The sequence below is a fragment of the Salvelinus sp. IW2-2015 genome, linkage group LG20 (assembly GCF_002910315.2).
Source record: "Salvelinus sp. IW2-2015 linkage group LG20, ASM291031v2, whole genome shotgun sequence".
Taxonomy (NCBI): Eukaryota; Metazoa; Chordata; class Actinopteri; order Salmoniformes; family Salmonidae; genus Salvelinus; species Salvelinus sp. IW2-2015.
In genome coordinates, this window is record NC_036860.1 from 59,362,606 (window position 1) to 59,386,326 (window position 23,721).

The following is a 23,721-nucleotide window of genomic DNA, read 5'->3' on the forward strand; positions in this document are numbered from 1 at the left end:
GGGTGGGCATTCTATGTTTTGTTCTATGTTTTGTATTTCTAGGTGTTTGGCCTGGTATGGTTCCCAATCAGAGGCAGCTGTCAATCGTGGTCTCTGATTGAGAACCATACTTAGGTAGCCTGTTCCCACCTGTGTTTGTGGGTAGTTGTTTTCTGTTTTGTGTATTGCACCTTGCAGAACTGTTCGTTTGTCGTTTTGTTGTTTTTGTTCTAGTGTTCGTATTTATTAAAAGTATTATGAATACTTACCACGCTGCACCTTGGTCCTCTTCTCCTTCTCCCGACGACGTTCGCTACAGGAGGAAAAAGGGGGAGGCTTGCAAGCCGAAGAACACCATCCCAATCGTGAAGCACAGGGTTGGCAACATCATGTTGTGGGGGTGCTTTGCTGCAGGAGGGACTGGTGCACTTCGCAAAATAGATGGCATCATGAGGGATGAAAATGATGTGGATATATTGAAGCAACATCTCAAGACATCAGTCAGGAAGTTAAAACTCGGTTGCAAATGGATTTTCCAAATGGACAATGACCCCAAGCATACTTCCAAAGTTGTGGCAAAATAGCTTAAGGACAACAAAGTCAAGGTATTGGAGTGGCCATCCCAAAGCCCTGACCTCAATCCTATAGAAAATTTGTGGGAAGAACTGAAAAAGAGTGTGCGAGCAAGGAGGCCTATAAACCTGACTCAGTTACACCAGCTCTGTCAGGAGGAATGGGCCAAAATTCACCCAATTTATTGTGGGAAGCTTGTGGAAGGCTACCCGAAACATTTGACCCAACTGAAACAATTTAAAGGCAATGCTACCAAATACTAATTGAGTGTATGTAAACGTTTGTCCCACTGGGAATGTGATGAAATAAATGGAGGCTGAAATAAATCATTCTCTCTACTATTATTCTGACATTTCACTTTCTTAAAATAAAGTGGTGATCCTAACTGACCTAAGACAGGGAATTTTTACTGGGATTAAATGTCAGGAATTGTGAAAAATGGAGTTTAAATGTATTTGGCTAAGGTGTATGTAAACTTCTGACTTCAACTGTAGCTGTAGATAACAGTGTGTATGTTGTATATGTAGCTAACAGTGGTTGTGGTGATAATGTAGTTAACAGTGTTTGTGTTGACAATGTAGCTAACGGTGGATGTGTAGATTATGTAACTAACCGTGGTTGTGTGGGTTATGTAGCTAACAGTGGCTGTGTGGATAATGTAGCTGTAGCTAATGGTAGTCATGTTGATGTAGTCATGTTGATAATGTAGCTAACAGTGGTTGTGTCGATAGTGTAGCTAAGGGTGGTTGTGTAGATAATGTAGCTGTCGCTAACAGTGGTTGTGTAGATCATGTAGTTAACAGTAGCTGTGTGGATACTGTAGCTTTAGCTAACAGTAGTTGTGTTGATAATGTAGCTAACAGTAGTTTTGTTGATAATGTAGCTAAGGGTAGTTGTGTTGATAATGTAGCTGTAGTTAACAGTGGCTGTGTAGATAATGTAGCTATCTGGGGTTGTGTTGATAATGTAGCTAACTGTGGTTGTGTTGATAATGTAGCTATCTGGGGTTGTGTTGATAATGTAGCTAACTGTGGTTGTGTTGATAATGTAGCTGTAGTTAATAACAGTGGCTGTGTAGATACTGTCGCTAAGAATGGTTGTTGATAATTTAGCTAAGGGTTGTTGTGTAGGTAATGTAGCTGTAGCTAATAGTTCTTGCGTAAAAAATGTAGCTGTAGTTAACAGTGGTTGTGTTGATAATGTAGCTAACAGTGGTTGTGTGGATAATGTAGCTAACAGTGGCTGTGTGGATGTAGCTAAAAGTGGTTGTGTTGATAATGTTTCCAAGGGTGGTTGTGTAGATAATGTAGCTGTCGCTAACAGTGGTTGCGTAGATAATGTAGCTTAAGCTAACAGTGGTTGTGTAGATAATGTATTTTCAGCAAACAATGGTTGTTTTGATAATGTAGCTAACGGCAGCTGTGTAGATAATGTAGCTAACAGTGGTTGTGTAGATAATGCAGCTAACCATCACTGTGTTGATAATGTAGCTAACGGTGGTTGTGTTCATAATGTAGGTAACAGTAGTTGTGTTGATAATGTAGCTAACTGTGGTTTTGTTTTCAGGATGATGCATGATGAGGTGAGCGATACAGAGAACATTCGTAAGAATCTGGCCATTGAGAGAATGATCGTAGAAGGTTGTGACATATTACTGGATACCAGCCAGACCTTTGTCAGACAGGGTGAGTACATATACGCGTGTAAACACCCACACACACACACCAGGCAGAATACACAGCATTATAAGATGGTTGCCGGTAACTGTCATCAGTAGTACAGTATGTGTAACCTATGTTTTTTGTTTCCCCGCCTCCTACCAAATATACACACACACCATCCCCCCTCTCCATCTACCCATCAGGCTCACTGACCAGCTCCCATCCAGCAATGAACGGGGCATGCTCAGTAAGGTCCGTCTGGGCTCTCTGTCACTCAAGAAGGAAGGAGAGCGACAGTGTTTCCTGTTTACAAAAACTTCCTTGTCTGCACACGCACTTCCGGGGGCAAGCTGCACCTGATCAAGGGTGAGAATCAAACACACACACAGACACACATGCATGTACTTTCGCAATAGTAGGAAAACGTTTGTATGTCAAGCAGATTTAACTCAACTGACCTTCCCTCTATACATGATGTATGACCTCTAACCTCTGCCCTTTGATCCTAACAGCAGGGTGGGGTGTTGACCCTGATAGAATGTACACTTGTAGAGGAGCTGGACGCCAATGATGAGGACTGTAAGTGTCTTGTCTTAATCAATCAAACAAATCAATCACCCAATCAACAAGAAGTCTTTAATCTTGTCTCTCTGTTTCTTTTTCTTCTCTCTCTCTCTCTCTCTCTCTCTCTTCTTCTCTTCTCTCTCTCTCTCTCTCTCTCTCTCTCCTCTCTCTCTCTCTCTCTCTCTCTCTCTCTCACTTGTTCTCTCACTCTCTCTCTCTTGCTCTCCCCCCTCTTCCCTCTGTAGACAATGCAGGAAGTCAGGGCTTCAACCACCTGGAGTTTAAGATCATGGTGGAACTCCCTGATGGCCCCGCCTTCTCTGTCATCCTATTGGCTCCCTCCCGCCAGGAGAAAGCTGGCTGGATCAGTGACATCAGTCAGGTAAACACACCTGGGGATGAGGTGCCCAGTCCCAAATCAAGTCCTACCCCTACTGCTTCTGCAAGCCTCTAACCACTGATTTTGAAAGAGGTTCAGCACCATGGACAGGGACATGAGTGTCTCACCACTCTTTTCTCCCTCTGTCTTTCATTCTGTAACTATTTATTTCTCTCTGTCTATAGTGTATAGATAATATCCGCTGTAATGGCCTGATGACCAGTGTGTTTGAGGAAAACTCTAAAGTCACTGTGCCGCACATGATCAAGTAAGAGCTCAAAAAAAGTTAAAATATTTTTTTTCCCTTTTCTACACCAGTGAGGGTTTATAATCCCCAGGTTATCCAATTCCCTTCGCCCTCTCTGGGAGATCACCCAATGGCTGATGATCTTATTCATACGTGTCCCACCAGGTCGGACGCACGTCTGCACAAAGATGATGTGGACATCTGCTTCAGCAAGACGCTCAACTCCTGCAAGGTCCCCCAGATCCGCTACGCCAGCGTGGAGCGGCTGCTGGAAAGACTGACTGACCTGCGCTTCCTGTCCATCGACTTCCTCAACACCTTCCTCCACACATACAGGATCTTTACTACCGCTGCTGTGGTCATGGACAAACTGGCCGACATATACAAGAAACCCTTTACCTCTATACCGGTCAGGTAGAAATATATACAGTATGAACCCACACACACATACACAATATGTCTTCTCATTCATCTGTCACTCCATCACTCCTTTATCCAATCTCTCTCTTCCCCCCTCAATCCTCATATATTAGACATGCATGCTGACATTCACCATCTCTGTCTCTTTCACTCTCATTTCTCTCCCTTCACCCCTGTCCTCCTCCACTCCCCTCCCCTCCTCCTCTCCTGTCCTCCACTCCTCCCCTACTCCTCCCCCCTATCCTCCTCTTCTCCCCTACTCCCCCCTCCACCCCCATCCTCCACTCCTCCCCTCCTCCTCCCCCCTCCTCCACTCTGCTCCTCTCCTCCACTCCAAACCTCCACCTACTCTCCCATCCTTTCCTGTGCTATCCTCCTCCTCCCCTCTCCCCACAGGGTTCAGTATCACTCCTCTGATCGTCTGTCCATCACGTCTCTCTGTCCTGACTACAGTTGAAGATCACACGTCTTGCTCTGGACCAACAAGAGTAAACACTCTTTTTTCTTTCAGTCCTTTATTTACTCATCAGTAGTTCTACAGTATCTTCATTGTACTTACAGTGATTCATTGTACATCCTTCATTTACTCATACAGTAGTTCATACTGTACATCCTTCATTTTTTACTCATACAGTAGTTCATACAGTAGATCCTTCATTTCACTCATTACAGTAGTTCATACAGTAGATCCTTCATTTCAACTCCTACAGTAGTTCATACTGTAAACATCGCCTTCATTTTATGTCATACAGTAGTTCATACTGTACATCCTTCATTTCACTCATACAGTAGTTCATACTGTAACATCCTTCATTTTACTCATACAGTAGTTCAATACAGTAACAGCCTTCATTTCACTCATACAGTAGTTCATTACAGTAGATCTTCATTTTACCATACAGTAGTTCATACAGTACATCCCTCATTTCACTCATACAGTAGTTCATACAGTAGATCCTTCATTTACTCATACGAGTAGTCATACAGTACATCTTCATTTCCTCATACAGTAGTCATACAGTAGATCTTCATTTCACTCATACAGTAGTTCAAACAGTAGTTTATACAGTAGATTCTCATTTCACTCATACAGTAGTTCATACAGTAGATCCTTTCATTTCACTCATACAGTAGGTTCATACAGTAGATCCTTCATTTCACTCATACCAGTACATCCTTCATTTTACTCATACAGTAGTTCATACAGTAGATCCTTCATTTCACTCCTACAGTAGTTCATACAGTAGATCCTCATTTCACTCCTACAGGTAGTTCATACAGTACATCCTTCATTTCACTCATACAGTAGTTCATACAGTACATCCTACATTTTATTCATACAGTAGGTTCTTACTGTACATCCTTCATTTTACTCATACAGTAGTTCATACAGTAGATCCTTCATTTCACTCATACAGTAGTTCATACAGTACATTCCTTCATTTCACTCATTACAGTGTTCATACAGTACATCCTTCATTTCATCATACAGTAGTTCATACAGTAGATCCTTCATTTCACTCCTACAGTAGTTCATACAGTACATCCGTTCATTTCACTCATACAGTAGTTCATACAGTAGTTCATACAGTACATCCTTCATTTTACTCATACAGTAGTTCATACAGTAGATCTTCATTTCACTCCTACAGTAGTTCATACAGTACATCCTTCATTTCACTCCTACAGTAGTTCATACAGTACATCCTTCATTTCATCATACAGTAGTTCATACAGTAGTTCAACAGTAGATCCTTCATTTCACTCACTACAGTAGTCATACAGTAGTTGTTCATACGTACATCCTTCATTTTACTCAACAGTTAGTTCATACCAGTACATCCTTCATTTTACTCATACAGTCTAGTTCATACAGTAGATCCTTACATTTCACTGCATACAGTAGTTTCCTACAGTACATCCTTCATTTTCACTCATACATATTCATACAGTAGTTCATACAGTACCATCCTTCATTTCACTCCTACCAGTAGTGTTCATACAGTACTCCTTCATTTCACTCATACCAGTAGTTCATACGTAGTTTAGACATCCTTCATTTCACTCACAGTAGTCATACAGTACATCCTTCATTTCACTCATACAGTAGTTCATACAGTAGCTCCTTCATTTTCACTCATACAGTAGTTATACAGTAGCTCCTTCATTTCACTCATACAGTAGTTCATACAGTACATCCTTCATTTCACTCATACAGTAGTTCATACAGTAGCTCCTTCATTTCACTCGTACAGTACATCCTTTAAAACAAAAATATTGTAACATGAATTGTAACATTCTGTTATAAATAGCACATGTTCAATTTAATGAAAAACAAGTTTTCACATCTCAAGAGGTTAAATAAAAAAATTACTATAGTAAATGTCTTTACAAGGTTGACGATTTTGTGAGAGGCAGAGGTTGAACCCAGGTGCAGAGAATGGACCAGATGAGGAATCAACAATTTGAGATAAATGTACATATAAGGATAACAGTAATACCTGGAAAAACAACCAACACTGGACAACTCACTCTGGGGACGAACACACAGGGAACAGAAATCAAGCTACTGCAAAGCGAAACAGAAAACACACCTGAGTGTCATTTAATGTCTCCTGGACGGTCTCTGCCACGCTCTTGTGACTGGTGGAATCATGACAGATTTCATCTTAAATCAGCCATAAATCCCCTTGTGACGGGGGAAAGAAAGCTTGCTTTGTGCAACAAGGAGGAGCAATTGAATGCAAGCTTCACACATTTTTTTGATTGTTTAAACATTTCTAGCCTATCTATGGGTAACAGGGTTGATTTATAATGCTCGACCCGCTCAGTTTTCCACCCCAAAACACTAGAAAATGGCCAAAAAGAGAATCAGTTCACCTGCTTTGACAATATGATCTGACTATTAGATGTGCAATGTTTCTTTAAAAACAATTAACACTTGACAGGTATTTTTTTTTACCTTACATTTAACCACTAATCACATTAAATACATAATACATCTTCAGAAATGAGTTAGTACTTCAGAAATGACTTAATACTTCAGAAATGACTTTCTTAAAGCAACAAAATAATGAGGGCTTTACAATGATGGTGAAAACTTGGAGAAATGTTGGGGTTAAGTGGGTTCAAATCTTCCTAAAAGTCAGAGGGTGCACAGAGGAAGATGTCAAGATGCTGAGTTTTGGCACTTTAGCAAGTTAATATTCATATAAAAACATCAGACTTCTTGAATTTTCCATGTGGTATATGGGTCACTTAATTTAATATAACAAGCTTTTAAAATTCAATATTTGTGCACAATTTCAACCTAAAATATCAAAAGGCACTCATTTCGTGGAATGACCCAGTTGCAGAGGTTTGTCACATGACGTCTTTCTCAGTAGAAATAAATGTGTCCATTTTTTCTTTCTCCAAATCTTCTTCTACCTTTGGTCTCTCCTCTCCTCTTCTTATCCCACGCCTCTCTTCTCTCCTCTCCTCCTCTCAGGTCTCTGGAGTTGTTCTTTGCTACCAACCAGGGGACGTGGGGCGGCGAGCACTTCAACAACAAATCTCCCCGTCTCTGTCGCAAGTTCTCCTCTCCTCCTCTCACCACCCCCTCCCCTGTCCACTCCCGCAAACTCTCCCTCTCCTCCCCCTTCCACTCCCGCAAACTTTCCCTCTCCTCCCCCTTCTCCTCCAAGGCAGGAGTCCTAGACCTCTCCACCCCTTCCTCCTTTGCTGCTAACTCCCCCACCTACCTTACCACCCTCCTCCTTCTCCTCCCCGTCTCCCACCTCCACCCTGGCTCCATCAGGGTTCTCGTCCCCCCCTCCCACCTCCACCCTGGCTCCGTCAGGGTTCTCATCCCCCCCTCCCACCTCCAACCGGGCTCCATCAGGGTTCTCGTCCCCCCCTCCCACCTGCACGCGGGCTCCCAGCCTGCCAACAATCCAGGGGCTCTCCAACTCCCCTCACACCACCACTCTGGACCATCCCCCGGTTCTCCGGAACCTGCCCCCCCAACGTTGGAAGACGAAGGAGGAGACATGCCGCGCATCGACGCCTGCTGTGGGAAACTCAGAAAGCAGCATCCGCAGGGTAGGCTGGCACACACACACATGCAAGAACACACACACACGAACATACACACACCAAGAAAATACACACACGCAGGAACACACGCAGGAACAACACGAACACCACACACAAATAAACGCACACTTACTGAGTGCCTGTGTATTTTTTAATTAACAGCTTGTTCTGGAGACCGTTTCTCTGGAGAAGTTCCTTCCAGAGTCTAACCCTCAAGTCAGCGAGGCCGAGTCCCCCTGACAGAGTCCCCCTGTCGCTCCCCCTCTACACACCGACACATGCGATACAGACAGTCTGGAGGTTCCACGGGAGAACAATCATGGTACGATGTCACCAGCCTCAGCCTATGCTATTGCAACAGCAGCCGCCGGACACGGCAGTTCCCAGGGGTAAAAGACAACATCAACACCTGGTAATATACCTGCGTCGTAAATTTCCTTCTTTGACTCTCGCTTTCTCCTTATCTCTCTCCCTCTCTCTCTCTCTCTCCCTCTCCCTCTCTCTCTCTCTCTCTCTCTATATCTCTCTCTCTCTCTCTCAGGTTTCAATAATAGCGAGAGGACCTGTGACAAGGAGTTTATCATCCGTAGGGCTGCTACCAACAGAGTCCTTAATGTACTGCGTCACTGGGTCTCCAAGCACTCACAGGTCTGAACCACACTCAGACACACACACCACACACACCACACACACACACACACACACACACACACACACACACACACACTGTAGTAGACATGACTATAGTATACATGACTGGATAGTAGACATGACTGTAGTAGACATGACTATAGTATACATGGCTGTAGTAACATGACTATAGTATTACAACTTCTGTAAGTAGACATGACTGTAGTAGACATGACTGTAGTAGACATGACTGTAGTATACATGACTGTAGTAGACATGACTATAGTATACATGACTGTAGTAGACATGACTGGACTGTAATAGACATGACTGTAGTAGACATGACTGTAGTAGACATGACTGTAGTAGACATGACTGTTAGTAGACATGGACTGTCGTAGACATGACTGTAGTAGACATGACTGTAGTAGGGACATGGACTGTAGTAGACATTGACTGTAGTAGAATGGACTATAGTATACATGACTGTAGTAGACATGACTGTAGTAGACATGACTATAGTATACATGACATACATGACTTCTCAGGTCCTCTGGAAGGCTATTCCAGAGGCTGGGGGCATAGTAACTAAAGGCTGCCTCTCCATGTTTCTTGGTCCTTGGGATAGTTTTGGGATAGTGGGATAGTGAAAAGGACAGTGCCAGAGGATGTGAGGAACCAACTAGGTACATAACTTAAAAGCATGTCTGACATGTATTGGGGTGTACAATCGTAGATTGATTTAAAAACCAATAGAAGAATCTTAAAATGAATTCTAAAACTCACAGGCAGCAAGTGCAGAGACCTTAAAACAGGTGTAATGTGTGTAATCTTTTTCAGTACCCGTGCTGCAGTATTCTCTATGTTTCACCGTTTACCAATGGCTTTCTTGGGTTGACCAGACAGGAGAGCATTACTTTAGTCAAATCTGCTTGTAATAAAAGCATGGATGAGTCTCTCTGTATCAGCCTGAGAGAAATGGCCGCACCTTGGCAATGTTCCTCAGGTGGTAAAAAGCTATTTTGGTCACATTCCTAATGTGGGATTCAAAATTGAGTTCAGAATCTAAAACAACACCTAGGTTTTTTACCTGGTGTTTTATTTTATTGTCTGTGAAATAAATTTTGCGGACAGATTCTCTCTCTGTGCTTTGGCTCCAACAATAAGTACCTCGGTCATGTCTTGATTCAGCTGGAGGAAGTTGTGAGACGTCCAAGTATTTAAATCACTGATACAGTCTAATCATTTATCCGTGGAGCTAAAATCCTCTGGTGACACAGAAATGTAAAGTTGTCTATCGTTTGCATAGCAGTGAAAATCAATGCTGTGCTTTCTGATAACACTGCCAAGGGGTAAAATATATAAACTGAACTGTACTGGACCCAAATCAAACCTTGTGGAACGCCACTTGTGATAAATATTTTCTCTGAGTTATGTTCACCAAGGGTGACAAATAACTCTTGACTGGTTAAATAGGTCCTAAACCAATTTAAAACTGGACCGAAGAGGCCAACCCACCTCTTCAGTCTGTCCAGAAGGACATCATGGTCAATGATAATGGACCTACATTCATACAGTTTCTTGACTGTGTCCAGCTCACTAATAATCACCGAAATGAAAGCTAGAAATTCAGGGAGCATCAAACATTCCGAAAACAATAGATAGAGGACAATTTTTTGCAAACTTTGACGCAGAGGAAATATAACACATTTTCAGTTCAGCCCTCCGGACCTTGTTGAAGACCGAATGCGGCCCCGGGTCAAAACGAGTTTGACACCCCTGGTTTGAAGCATCCTCTGTAGATGTATTTCACTGGAAATTACTGAGGAAATTATCTAAAAAGTGTGTGTGTGTGTGCATCTGTGTGTCTGTCAGGACTTTGAGATGAACAGTGAGCTAAAGATGGGTGTAATGACTCTGCTGGAGGAGGTGCTACGAGACCCCGACCTGCTGCCTCAGGAGAGGAAAGCCACTGGCAACATAGTAAGGTACACACACACATATACACAGACACAAACACACACACACACACACACACATATGCACACACCAGTGGAGGCTCCTCAGAGGAGGAAGGGGAGGACCATCATCTTCACTGAATTTCATTAAAAAAAATTTTTTTTAATATTTCAAAAGTTATAATTTTTAGATAAAACTATACAAAATATCACATATTACCAAATAATTTATTAAAACACGATGTTTTGCAGTGAAGGTCTACAGTAGCCTCAACATAACTCTGTAGGGTAGCACCATAGTGTAGCCGGAGGACAGCTAGCTTCTGTCCTCCTCTTGGTACATTGACTTCAATACAAAACCTCGGAGGCTATTGGTTCTCACCCCCTTCCATAGACTTACACAGTAATTATGACAACTTTTGGAGGATGTCCTCCGACCTATCAGAGCTCTTGTAGCATGAACTGACATGTTGTTCACCCAATCAAAGGATCAGAGAATGAATCTAGTACTGAAAGCATAAGCTGCAGCTAGTGCGCACTGCAGTGCATACAATGTGGTGAGTGGTTGACTCAAAGAGAGAGAAAGACAATAGTTTAACAATTTTCAACATTTTTTCAGTTTCACTTACTTAGCTAGCAAATGCAGCTGGCTAGTTTAGCCTACTCAAACACCCGGCTCAAACAGAGGGATGCTATGTTAGCTAGCAGGCTATGACTATCCAACACAATACTGGAACTCTTCCAAGTCAAGGTAAGCTTTTGGTTTTATTCATTTATTGCCACCGGGGCCTGCCGGTGTAACTGCTAAACTGCTTACTGACTATACACTGTAATGTTACTGCATGATTGTAGTGGGTTCACTAACGCATTAGTTCTATTAGCTATGTTGACTAGGATGTTACTTTAGCTAATATGGGATTATTTTACTCCCTTTTCTCCCCAATTTCGTGGTATCCAATTGTTAGTAATTACTATCTTGTCTCATCGCTACAACTCCATGTACGGGCTCGGGAGAGACAAAGGTCGAAAGCCATGCGTCCTCCGAAACAAAACCCAACCAAGCCGCACTGCTTCTTAACACAGCGCGCCTCCAACCCGGAAGCCAGCCGCACCAATGTGTCGGAGGAAACACCGTGCACCTGGCTACCTTGGTTAGCACGCACTGCGCCCGGCCTGCCACAGGAGTCGCTGGTGCGCGATGAGACAAGGATATCCCTACCGGCCAAACCCTCCCTAACCCGGACGACGCTAGGCCAATTGTGCGTCGCCCCACGGACCTCCCGGTCGCGGCCGGCTGCGACAGAGCCTGGGTGCAAACCCAGAGTCTCTGGTGGCACAGCTAGCGCTGCGATGCAGTGCCCTAGACCACTGCGCCACCCGGGAGGCACTGGGATAAACGATGTAAGCTGTGTGTAGTGGTTATGACATGGTTTGGCTTGGAAAGGTTTTTTCGCCTGGTCACAGACAGCTGATGTGTCGTGCATTGAAGTCCACAAACGAAAGTAAAAGGTGAGAGGAGGAGAGCGCATAGAGGCAGGAAGGTGGCTGCTATGAAAGTGAACTGTGTTTACACGTTCAGGGGTGTATTCATTCCGACCGATTCTGTTGAAAAAAAAATCTTAAACGGAAGCAAACGAAACAAGGATGAAAATACCTGAATTTGTTCAATAGAAACTCTCATTTGCAACTGTTGGACTAATGATTACACCCTAGATAAGATGCTAATGATTACACCCTAGATAGATGCAGGCAAGAGTGTGCAAGGCGGTATTGAATGTGTCTGGTCACCTCAAATTCTTCTCTCGACCTGTATGCACCTATGTTGTAAACTTTCATTCATAGGCTAGGTTGTAGCAACCTCACGATGGGTATAGGGAAACATTTGAGTATCATGTAGTAGCCTAAACCTATCAATGTTACATTGAACTGGTTGAATTGAATATGAATGACAGTCCAATATAAGAATGACAGTCCAATACAATCCAATATGCTGTATTGGAAATAAGGCCATGCTCATGAAAAAAAATATCATCCTCCCTCATCTTAAACAGCACTGACCGCAACTGGCACACACATACACTACCGGTCAAAAGTTTTAGAACACCTACTCAATCAAGGGTTTTTCTTTAGTTTTACTATTTTCTATATTGTAGAATAATAGTGAAGACATCAAAACTATGAAATAACACATAAGGAATCATACCAAAAAAGTGTTAAACAAATCAAAATATATTTTATATTTGAGATTCTTGAAATAACCACCCTTTGCCTTGATGACAGCTTTGTACACTCTTGGCATTCTCTCAACCAGCTTCATGAGGTAGTCACCTGGAATGCATTTTAATTAACAGGTGTGCCTTGTAGATAGCCCTATTTGGTAAAAGACCAAGTCCATATTATGGCAAGAACTGCTGAAATAAGCAAAGAGAAACAACAGTCCATCATTACTTTAAGACATGAATGTCAGTCAATATTGAACATTTTAAGAACTTTGAAAGTTTCATCAAGTGCAGTCGCAAAAACCATCAAGCGCTATGATAAAACTGGCTGTCATGAGGACCGCCACAGGAAAGGAAGACCCAGAGTTACCTCTGCTGCAGAGGATAAGTTCATTAGAGTTACCAGCCTCAGAAATTGCAGACCAAATAAATACTTCACATAGTTCAAGTAACAGACACATCTCAACATCAACTGTTCAGAGGAGACAGTGTGAATCAGACCTTCATGGTCTAATTGCTGCAAAGAAACCACTACTAAAGGACACCAATAAGAAGAAGAGAGACTTGCTTGGGCCAAGAAACACGAGCAATGGACATTAGACCGGTGGAAATTTGAGATTTTTGGTACCAACCGCCGTGTCTTTGTGAGACGCGGTGGGGTGAACAGATGATCTCTGCATGTGTATTTCCCACCGTAAAGCATGGAGGAGGAGGAGTTATGGTGTGGGGGTGCTTTGCTGGTGACACTGTCTTCGATTTATTTAGAATTCACTGCACACTTAACCAGCATGGTTACCACAGCATTCTGCACCGATACGCCATCCCATCTGGTTTGGGTTTAGTGGGACTATCATTTGTTTTTCAACAGGACAATGACCCAACACACCTCCAGGCTGTGTAAGGGCTATTTTACCAAGAAGGTGATGGAGTGATGGACTGCTGCATCAGATGACCTGGCCTCTACAATCCCCCGACCTCAAGCAAATTGAGATGGTTTGGGATAAGTTGGACCGCAGGGTGAAGGAAAAGCAGCCAACAAGTGCTCAGCATATGTGGGAACTCCTTCAAGACTGTTGGAAAAGCATTTTAGGTGAAGCTGGTTGAGAGAATGCCAAGAGTGTGCAAAGCTGTCATCAAGGCAAAGGGTGGCTACTTTGAAGAATCTCAAACATAAAATATTGATTTGTTTAACACTTTTTTGGTTACTACATGATTCCATATGTGTTATTTCATAGTTTTGATGTCTTCACTATTATTCTACAATGTAGAAAATAGTAAAAATAAAGAGAAACCCTTGAATGAGTAGGTGTTCTAAAACTTAAGACCGGTAGTGTATACACAGACACACACACACACATGCTAAAGAATTTGTTCCAAAGCAGGGGTACTAGGACCCCTGGGGGTACTTGGCCTATCCACATGGAGTACTTTAGAAGACTCATGAGACCATAGGCAGACTGGTCAAATCCACATGAATGGGTACTTCCAGGGTACTCCAGGCAGAGCAAAATGTAGTTGGTGGTTCAGTAACCGAAAAAGGATGGGAAACACTGTGCTAAAGTACATACACACGCTAACACACACACAAATACACACATTTGTTTTACTATCCTTGTAGGGACCAAACAATTGATTCCCTTTTAAAATCCTATTTTTCCTTACACCTAACCCTAACTCCTAACCATAACTCTTAACCCTAATTGTAACCCTAAACCTAAAATAGCCTTTTTCTTTGTGGAGACCGGCAAAATGGTCCCCATAAGGATAGCAAAACCATACCCCCCCTCCACTATTATATTTATTAATGAGACTCTGCTTGTCCCTCAGTGCCCTTTCTCAAGATGATCAAGATGATGCTCAACTTAAGATAGAAGACATCCTACAGATGGTAAGTATGGTTCAATCACACACATAAATACTATCTAGAATAGATGCTAAGCCATTTAATTTACAGGGATGTAGTGGTAAAACTATGTTGAGTCAGTAAATAAATGGTGATGTAATTTGGAATGCTGACTTTGGAGCAGAGAAGTCCGCTGCTCCACTTCATCCTGGTAAGACGTTGTCTAGAGACGTTGTCTTGATATAGTCTGTGTGAAAAGGTTGTCTCCGTAAGGAATCAGAACATATCAGTTGTATTGGTGTGTATTGTGGTGCCTGTCCCCTGAAGACCCAACTAATACATTATTTCAAATACTTTAGAATGCATTTAGAAGTATTTGAAGTGTGCTTTATTTACACTGAACAAAATATAAATGCAACATGTAAAGTGAAATAAAAGATTGCAGAAATTTTCCACACGTACGAAAAGCTTATTTCGCTCAAATTACGTGCACAAATTTACTTACGTCCCTGTTAGTGAGCATTTCTCCTTTGCCAAGATAATCCATTCACCTGACAGGTGTTGCATATCAAGAAGCTGATGAAATAGCATGATCATTACACAGGTGCAGCTTGTGCTGGGAACAGTAAAAGGCCACTCTAAAATGTGCAGTTATGTTTCACTATATTGGATCACTCCAATATATTGGTATCACTCCGCGGCGGAGGGATACATCCGAGGTGAGGATTTACAGATTTACTCCCGTGTACACCTGTGTCACGGCTGGGGTCCTGTAACGCACGTCGTCGGGAGAAGGAGAAGAGGACCAAGGTGCAGCGTGGTAAGTGTTCATATTATTTAATAAAATACGCAACACTTGACAAACCAACAAACACGACAAACGAACAGTCCTGAAAGGTGAAACAAACACTAAACAGGAAACAACCACCCACAAACACAGGTGGGAACAGGCTACCTAAGTATGATTCTCAATCAGAGACAACGATAGACAGCTGCCTCTGATTGAGAACCATACCAGGCCAAACACACAGAAATACAAAACAAGGACAACATAGAACACCAGACATAGAATGCCCACCCAAACTCACGCCCTGACCAACCAAAATAGAGACATAAAAAGGATCTCTACGGTCAGGGCGTGACAGGTCCACCCCTATATATAGGCCTCATGGCCGCGACACACATTCTATTTCATTTTCTCGGGGGACGTCCGTATGGTTTGAGGTACAGACTTACTGAAGTTCGCTTGGTAAGTCACTGGTAAGTGTAATATCTTGCGTGGAAGTATACTTACTGGCTGTTTGCAGCCTGGAACAGCTGGCCACATGGCCAGCCCCTCTTGAGTGATCTGTATCTTCCGCCCGTGGTTTGTCGTACTTGTGTTTCGTTAGCGTTACACTACGACTCCGTGTGCATCCATTAGTATGGTGGCTCTTGCTGCCACAAACTGTAATTTATCTTACACAACTTGCCCACTAGCTTGTTCTATGTGTGTGTTGTGAATTGCTTTAACATGCTGCTCGGGTTCTCTGCTAATTACCCTGCAGGGTTTTTTCTTCTTCTTTCCCCTACAGAGTGTAAGAGTATGGTGGTGGGCTTTCCACTACGTTGAGACATTACTTTGGAGTTCCTTAACGGAGTTACTCCATCATATGGTGCTGTTTTTACTGCTTGGATATTAAACCGGCTAGGTAATATTGCAGTTGGCGTAAAACAAATAAATCAAATCCATTAACTGGTTGCTGTTTTTTTGTCTGCCTGTTTTTCCCACACGGGTAGTCCCTGTTTTTTGCAGAGGTACTGGATAATTTATCCCCACTGGATAATTTATCCCCACGACATAGCTCTCCCAGGGCGTCTGACCCCTGCTCCGTGGCCTTGTTGACTTGGCTGAGCTAATGGCTTCCCTTTGTGACAGGTGTGATGGTGGCATCCTCCTGGGGATCTGCATACCTTGTGAATGCACTGCCTGGGTTTGAGACACGTGGAGAGGGCGGTGGAGTCCCTACTGGATGCCTGATGTGGTGATCTCAGAACGCCTGCGCCTGGCACGATTGGAGGCCATGCGCAAGTGGGTTGGCCAGGCTCAGGCTGGGGACGAGCTCCCTCCCTCAGGAGTGGTGCGCCAGCGAGCTGTTAGTCCCTCTACTGGGCCCAATACCCCTCCCAGGAAGCGTGACCGGAGCCACCGCAGGCAGAGCCCATCTGCTGCCAGTCCTGGACGGGGGCAGGAGTCGGACCGCTGGGACCACCTTGAACGGAGGGCGCATGCCCTGCGTCAGGAGGTTTATAGCTTTGATGGCAACGACAGCTGTTCTCTGTTGGCCAGTGATAAGCTGTTCCTGGGGGACGATGCTGGCACTGTTCACCACCGCGAGCGGGGCTACCAGGCTGACAGGCCATCAGAAGCCGGCAGCAGGGATTCATCGCCCCAGTGGCTCGAGAGGCTATGAGTAACCTACTCACTCGGGTAGCCACTGCACTGGACATCCACGTCCCGAGGATTGTTGATTCTCAATTACCTGGACGATTGGCTGATTTGTGCCCCGACCAGGAACCTGTCAGACAGAGACATGTTCCTGACCCACATCGGCAGGCTGGGCTTTACTGTAAACGACAAGAAGAGTTGTCTGACGCTCACCCAGAGGGTGGCCTTCATTGGCATGGACCTGGACTCAGTCCTCACAAGAGCACGCCTGCCCACCAGAAGGGTTCAGGCGATCTTATCTTGCCTTGACCACTTTCGGCAGGGGCGGGTGTTATCCCCACCTGTTGGGCTTGCTGACGGCGGCCTCCCACCGGCAAGCACCCGAAGCACCACCATAACCGCCAGCTGCGGGTGACCGCACAGTGCCTCAGGGCATTGTTGAGGTGGCGCTGTCGCTCCTTTCTCTCAGGTGGGGTGGAGATGCTGAGGATGTGCCGCCGGGAGCTGGTCAGCACAGATGCCTCCCAGATTGGCTGGGGGGGGGGGTGTGACCAAGGGCAGGTCGGCCAGCAGCTGTTGGCTACCCCCTTGGAGCGGCAGGCTCATCAATACACTAGAGCTTCGAGCTGTAATGCTGGCCCTGCGGTCTTTCCTTCCACATGTGAAGGGAAGATATGTCCTGGTGAGAACGGACAACACCACAGTGGTGGCTTACATCAAACATCAGGGTGGACTGAGGTCCCACCTCCTCCATCTTATGATCTCTAGCATTTCTACGTGCAGTGCATGTACCTGGGTTCTTGAATGTGGCAGCGGATATGCTCTCGAGGGAGGGCCCGCCACCTTGGGACTGGAGCCTACATCCTCAGGTGGTGCAGCACCTGTGGGACAAGTTCGGGAGTGCGCAGGTGGACTTGTTTTCCTCCCTGGACAATGCACACTGCCCCCTGTGGTACTCCATGTCGGAGCCACCAGGGCTTCTGGGCTTGAATGCTCTGGCTCATGGTTGGCCAGGGCTGGAGCTTTACGCATTTCCCCCTTTTCCCCTGATCCAGGCTGTGCTGGACATATTGCTGTCTCAGGCCGGGGGAACTCTGTGGCATCCGAGACCATACCGCCTCAGTTTTTGGGCTTGGCTGCTGAACGGCACCAATGGTCCATGTTAGGAAAACAGGAGGGCGTAATGAACACCATGCGGAGTGCAAGGGCACCGGCTACAACCGCAGCATACCAGTTGCACTGGCGGTTGTTCTGCTCTTGGTGCACTGGTATTGAGGTTGTGCCCGAGTCATGCGGAGTGCAGTATGTCCTCCACTACCTGCAGTCTCGCTTGGATGAGGGCTTGGCAGCCTCTACACTGAAAGGGTATTTCACCGCTATATCTGCCCGCATGTGGGGTGGATGGACAGGCCAGTGGGGAGCCATCCCTTGGTCTCCAGGTTTATGAAGGGTGTTCGTCACCTGCGTCCAGCAAGGACCCGCTCAATGGCGAGATGGGATCTGGATGTGATCTTGGCAGCTTTGGCAAAGCCCCCTTTCGAACCGTTGGAGTCTGCCTCTCTGAAACACCTCTCTATGAAGGTGGCTTTCTTGGTAGTGATTACTTCCATGAAGAGGGTGGGTGAGCTCCAAGGTCTTTCGGTAAGTTCTGAGTGCTACCGGATGGACCCCGGTGGGAGGAGTATATGTCTCCGCCCCAACCCTTCATTCCTCCCGAAGGTTCTGTCAGACAGGCATGTGAACATCCCTTTTATCCTGTCTGCTTACGACCCCCCGGCAGTGGTGGGGGAGTCTGGGCTTCCCGCCGGCTTGCTGTACCCTGTGCGGGCACTGGCTGCCTAGGTGGAGCGGACATGGTCCGTGAGAACAACAGACCAGCTCTTTGTATGGTATGGTGAGGGAGTCCTGGGGGCTGAGCTATCAAAGCAGAGGCTCTCTCACTGAATCGTGAACATGATTACGACAGCATACCGCCTGGCTGGCAGGCCAGTGCTGGGATCTATGGTGGCACATTCAACACGAGGTGTGGCTGCGTCCTGAGCTCTACTGAGAAGAGTGCCCCTCGCTGATATCTGTGCTGCGGCCAGCTGGGCTTCCTCTTGAACCTTTGCTAGGTACTATCGGGTAAATGTGGCACCTCCCTCTGCGGTTGGGTTAGCGGTCCTGGGCGTCGCCTCCCCTTCCGGGGACTGTGCCAGGATCTCCTTCCACATTGATGGCCCCTGCATCTTGGCTGGCCAGGTTCCTCTAGCACCGACTAAATCTGGTACGGGTATACCAATATATTGGAGTGATCCAATATAGTGAAACATAACGAAGGTTACATATGTAACTCCGGTTATGTGAGCTATATGCATCACTCCAATCCTCTACAGTGCTAGAGGCGCATCAAAAATGATGTCGAGAACGTGTGTCACGGCCATGGGGTCTATATACTGTATATAGGGGCGTACCCCAGCCGTGGCACAGGTGTACACGGGAGTAAATCTGTAAATCCTCACCTCAGATGTATCCCTCCGCCGTGGAGTGACACCAATATATTGGTGTAAACCAGATAATTTAATGTTAATTTCTCTACCATTGTCATTTTTGAGAATTTGGCAGTACATCCAACCGGCCTCACAACCGCAGACCATGTGTATGGCATTGTGTGGGCGAGTGTTTTGCTGATGTCAATGTTGTGAACAGAGTGCCCCATGGTGGGGTTATGGTATGGGCAGGCAAAACTACGGACAACGAACACAATTGCATTTTATCGATGGCAATTTTAATGCACAAAAATACCGTGATGAGCTCCTGAGGCCCATTGTGAGGCCCATTTGTTTAAGGTATCTGTGACCAACAGATGCATTTCTATTCCCAGTCATGTGAAATCCATAGATTAGAGCCTAATGAATTTATTTCAATTGACACATTTCCTCATATGAACTTTAACTCAGTAAAATCTTTGAAATTGTTGCATGTTGCCTTTTATATTTTTGTTCAGTATAGATTGGAGATTGCACTTTTGAGAACTCCATTGCTTCTATTTTACAGGGAAAATAAATCAAGCTCAGCTCATGATTTGTAAAGTATTTGACATGCACCATGTGTAGCAACATGTGAACCAGGTTTTATACCCTGTAGAACCACATTAGTCCACTGTGTCCTTGTGTATATGAGTTTATATTAGCTGTCAATAAGCCCAAAGTATACAGTTCATAGTGGAGAGAGTGTAGACATGGAATACTGTTCGTGGCACTTTGAAAATATATCAACCAATTGAATATTGGTTTAACAGACGGAGTGCCCCAAAGCAGAGTGTTTTGATTCTCTGTCTGCGATTGAGCTGGCTGAACAGATCACCCTGCTAGACCACATTGTGTTCAGGAGCATCCCTTACGAGTGAGTGTATATTCTAAATCAGAGAATAGCATTGTTGTGCTGTTCTTGTTTTTGCATAATTGTGGTGTGTTCTGTGTCCACCAGAGAGTTTCTGGGCCAGGGCTGGATGAAGCTGGACAAGTTGGAGAGAACTCCATACATCATGAAGACCAGTCAGCACTTTAATGATGTAAGATTTAAAACAGATCTATACTCTATAGCTCTATACCAGACAGCACTTCAGATCTAAACTCATATTTTAACATATCTCTTTATCCCATCTTTTCTTTAACTCTGCCTCTTTCCCACCCCCAATTTCTCTCACCCCCTCTGTTTTGTCCTGCTCTAGATGAGTAACCTGGTAGCGTCTCAGATCATTGCCCATACAGACGTGGGCTCCAGGGCTAACTCCATAGAGAAGTGGTTGGCTGTGGCTGGTATCTGTCGCTGCCTCAACAACTATAATGGAGTTCTGGAGATCACCTCGGCTCTCAACCGCAGCGCCATCTATAGGCTGAAGAAGACATGGGCCAAAGTCTGCAAACAGACCAAGTCACTGATGGGCAGGCTACAGAAGACAGTGTCATCAGAAGGCCGATTCAAGAACCTGAGAGAAACCCTAAAAAAGTAAGAAGGAGAAAAAAAAGGGTGAAAGTGTGTCTCTGGGGATTTACTCCTAGATTATCACTAAGGACTTTGTGACAAGTTAGGAAAAGCATGAATATTATGTGAATATTGATTGATGGATTGATGTATATGCAGCTGCAACCCTCCGTGTGTGCCCTACCTGGGGATGTACCTGACTGACTTGGCCTTCATCGAAGAGGCAACACCCAACTTCACTGAGGAGGGACTCGTCAACTTCTCCAAGATGAGGATGGTAAACACACACACGCACACAAACTCACACATGCATGCACACACACACACAGTCAATCACTCAGCCTGTATCTCTCTCATTTTGTCTCATGTCTCTTCTCTCTGTTCCAGATGTCTCACATCATCAGAGAGATCCGTCAGTTCCAGGGTGCACCCTACAGGATAGAGCACCAAGCCAAGGTAACACACACTACACAGTCAATCAATGGAGTTGTTTTTTGTCACATGCGCCGAATACATCAGGTGTAGACTTTACCATGAAATGCTTACTTACTTACTCTCTCCCAGGTTACTCAGTTCCTGCTGGATAGGACTCTGGTGATGGATGAAGACACTTTGTATGAGCTGTCCCTGAAGATTGAACCCCGCCTCCTTCCTGGCTAAACACACAGAAACACCACAGAGTTGGTTTCACTCGAGCTGGCACTCAGTGGCACTTAGTATTTAGTATTCTTATTATCATCAGCTTGGTAACCATGGAACCGATGGACGGGAGAGCCCTGAGAATCACCTGGTTTAGGGTTCTTGTTACTTTAGCAGCATTGCCAATGAACAACTCATGTGAAGACGTGCCTTGCTTGTAAATATGTACATATCAAGATGCTGCAATAAACTGTATTAGTGTAGTAATAACTGTTATAATGATTTCCTGATGATCTTGCATACATTTATGCCATTTTAACAGACGCTTTTTTCCAAAGCAACTTACAGTCATGCGTGCATACATTTTAAGTATGGGGTGTCCCAGGAATCAAACCCACTGTCCTGGCGTTGCTAGCATCATGCTCTACCAACTGAGCTACAGAGGATTCACATTTCTCTGAAGAAGACTGAACCCAGTTAGATTTAGGTTTGGCTGTACCTGTGACTTCGAGAGGGAGAAGTTTAGCTGGCCAGATTAATGGCAGCTGTGGGAAGAGACTAGTGAGGAGGGACAGTGGCTGTCTCTATATTGTGCTCTACTGGTGAAGTGGTGGAAGGTCAGCCTCATATCCAATAGTGATTGTGAGCATTCCCCAAAGATTTTTAAAAGCAAATGTTATTGGTCATATACACGTTTTTAGCAGATGTTATTGCAGGTGTAGCGAAATGCTTGTGCTTCTAGTTCCAACAGTGCAGCAATATCTAACAAGTAATATTTCATAACAAATACCTAATACACACAGTAAAGGAATGGAATTAAGAATATATAAATATATGGACGAGCAATGTCAGAGCAGCATAGACTAAGATACAGTAGATAGTATAGAATTAAGCAATAATGCCTGAGGAGGTGTGGTATATGGCCAATATACCACGGCTAATGGCTGTTCTTATGCACGACGCATCGCAGAGTGCCTGGATACAGCCCTTAGCCGTGGTATTTTGGCCATATACCACAAACCCCTGAGGTGGTTTATTGCTATGATAAACTGGTTACCAACGTAGTTAGAGCAGTAAAAATAAATATTTTGTCATACCCGTGGTATACGGTCTGATATACCACAGCTGTCAGCCAAACAGCATTCAGGGCTCGAACCACCCAGTTTATAATACAGTATTGTCACGCCTCCACCCGCTCCCCCTCCCTGATGCTCGAGAGTGCATCATTACGCACACCTGTCACCATCATTACGTGTGTCAGTGCAATATTGGACTCACCTGGACTCCTTCCGTTTGCTGATTGCCACTTTTATATCTGTCTGTTCCTCAGTTTGTTCCCTGTGTCAGCATTATTGTCGCTATGTTTTCCCTGTCCAGACGCTGTCCTTGTTTGTTTCTTGTCAGTTGTTTATTAAATGTTCACTCCCTGTACTTGCTTATCGTCTCCCAGCATCTGTCCTTCCAGAATGCTAACACCCCAATTTGAAGCATCAGGGAGTATTATAAAAAAAAAAATCTGGTGACGTCGGGTCCGGGTGCCGTTGCCGGAGGAACCGGGGATGCCTCAGCTGGTTTGTCGGGCTCCCACGCCTTAGCTGGCTCGAGAGGTTTCCTTGCCTCAGTTGGCTTGGCAGGCTCTCACACCATGTCATGCCTCGGCCGGCTCGGCAGGCTCTCACACCATGTCATGCCTCGGCCGGCTCGGCAGGCTCTCACACCATGTCATGCCTCGGCCGGCTCGGCCAGGCTCCCGCGCCTCGGCCGGCTCGTCGGGCTCCGCCCTCGGCCGGCTCGTCGGGCTCCCGCGCCTCGGCCGGCTCGTCGGGTCCGCGCCTCTGCCGGCTCGTCGGGCTCCCGCGCCTCGGCCGGCTCGTCGGCTCTCCGCCTCGGCCGGCTCGTCGGGCTCCCGCGCCTCGCGGCTCGTCGGGCTCCCGCGCCTCGGCCGGCTCGTCGGCTCCCGCGCCTCGGCCGGGCTTCGTCGGGCTTCACGCGCCATCGGCCGGCTCGTCGGCTCCACCGCCTCGGCCGGTCGTCGGGCTCACGCGCCTCGGCCGGCTCACGCGCCTCGGCCGGCTCGTCGGGCTTCCACGCCTCACCCGGCTCGTCCGACTCCCATGTCTTGGCCGGCCTATCAGGCT

At 45.5% G+C, this 23,721-nt stretch overlaps 1 long non-coding RNA gene and 1 pseudogene across 1 annotated transcript; both read left to right on the top strand.

Annotated features, from left to right (window-relative positions):
- The window catches only part of LOC111980028 (ras-specific guanine nucleotide-releasing factor 2-like), a 41,550-nt pseudogene extending 18,165 nt beyond the window's left edge, over positions 1 to 23,385 (top strand).
- LOC139029476 (uncharacterized) lies at positions 4,972 to 5,560 on the top strand. The gene is made up of 3 exons (XR_011481793.1): positions 4,972 to 5,054; positions 5,092 to 5,169; positions 5,319 to 5,560. It is a non-coding gene; the product is annotated as an uncharacterized lncRNA (long non-coding RNA).
- Positions 23,386 to 23,721: the final 336 nt, after the last annotated feature.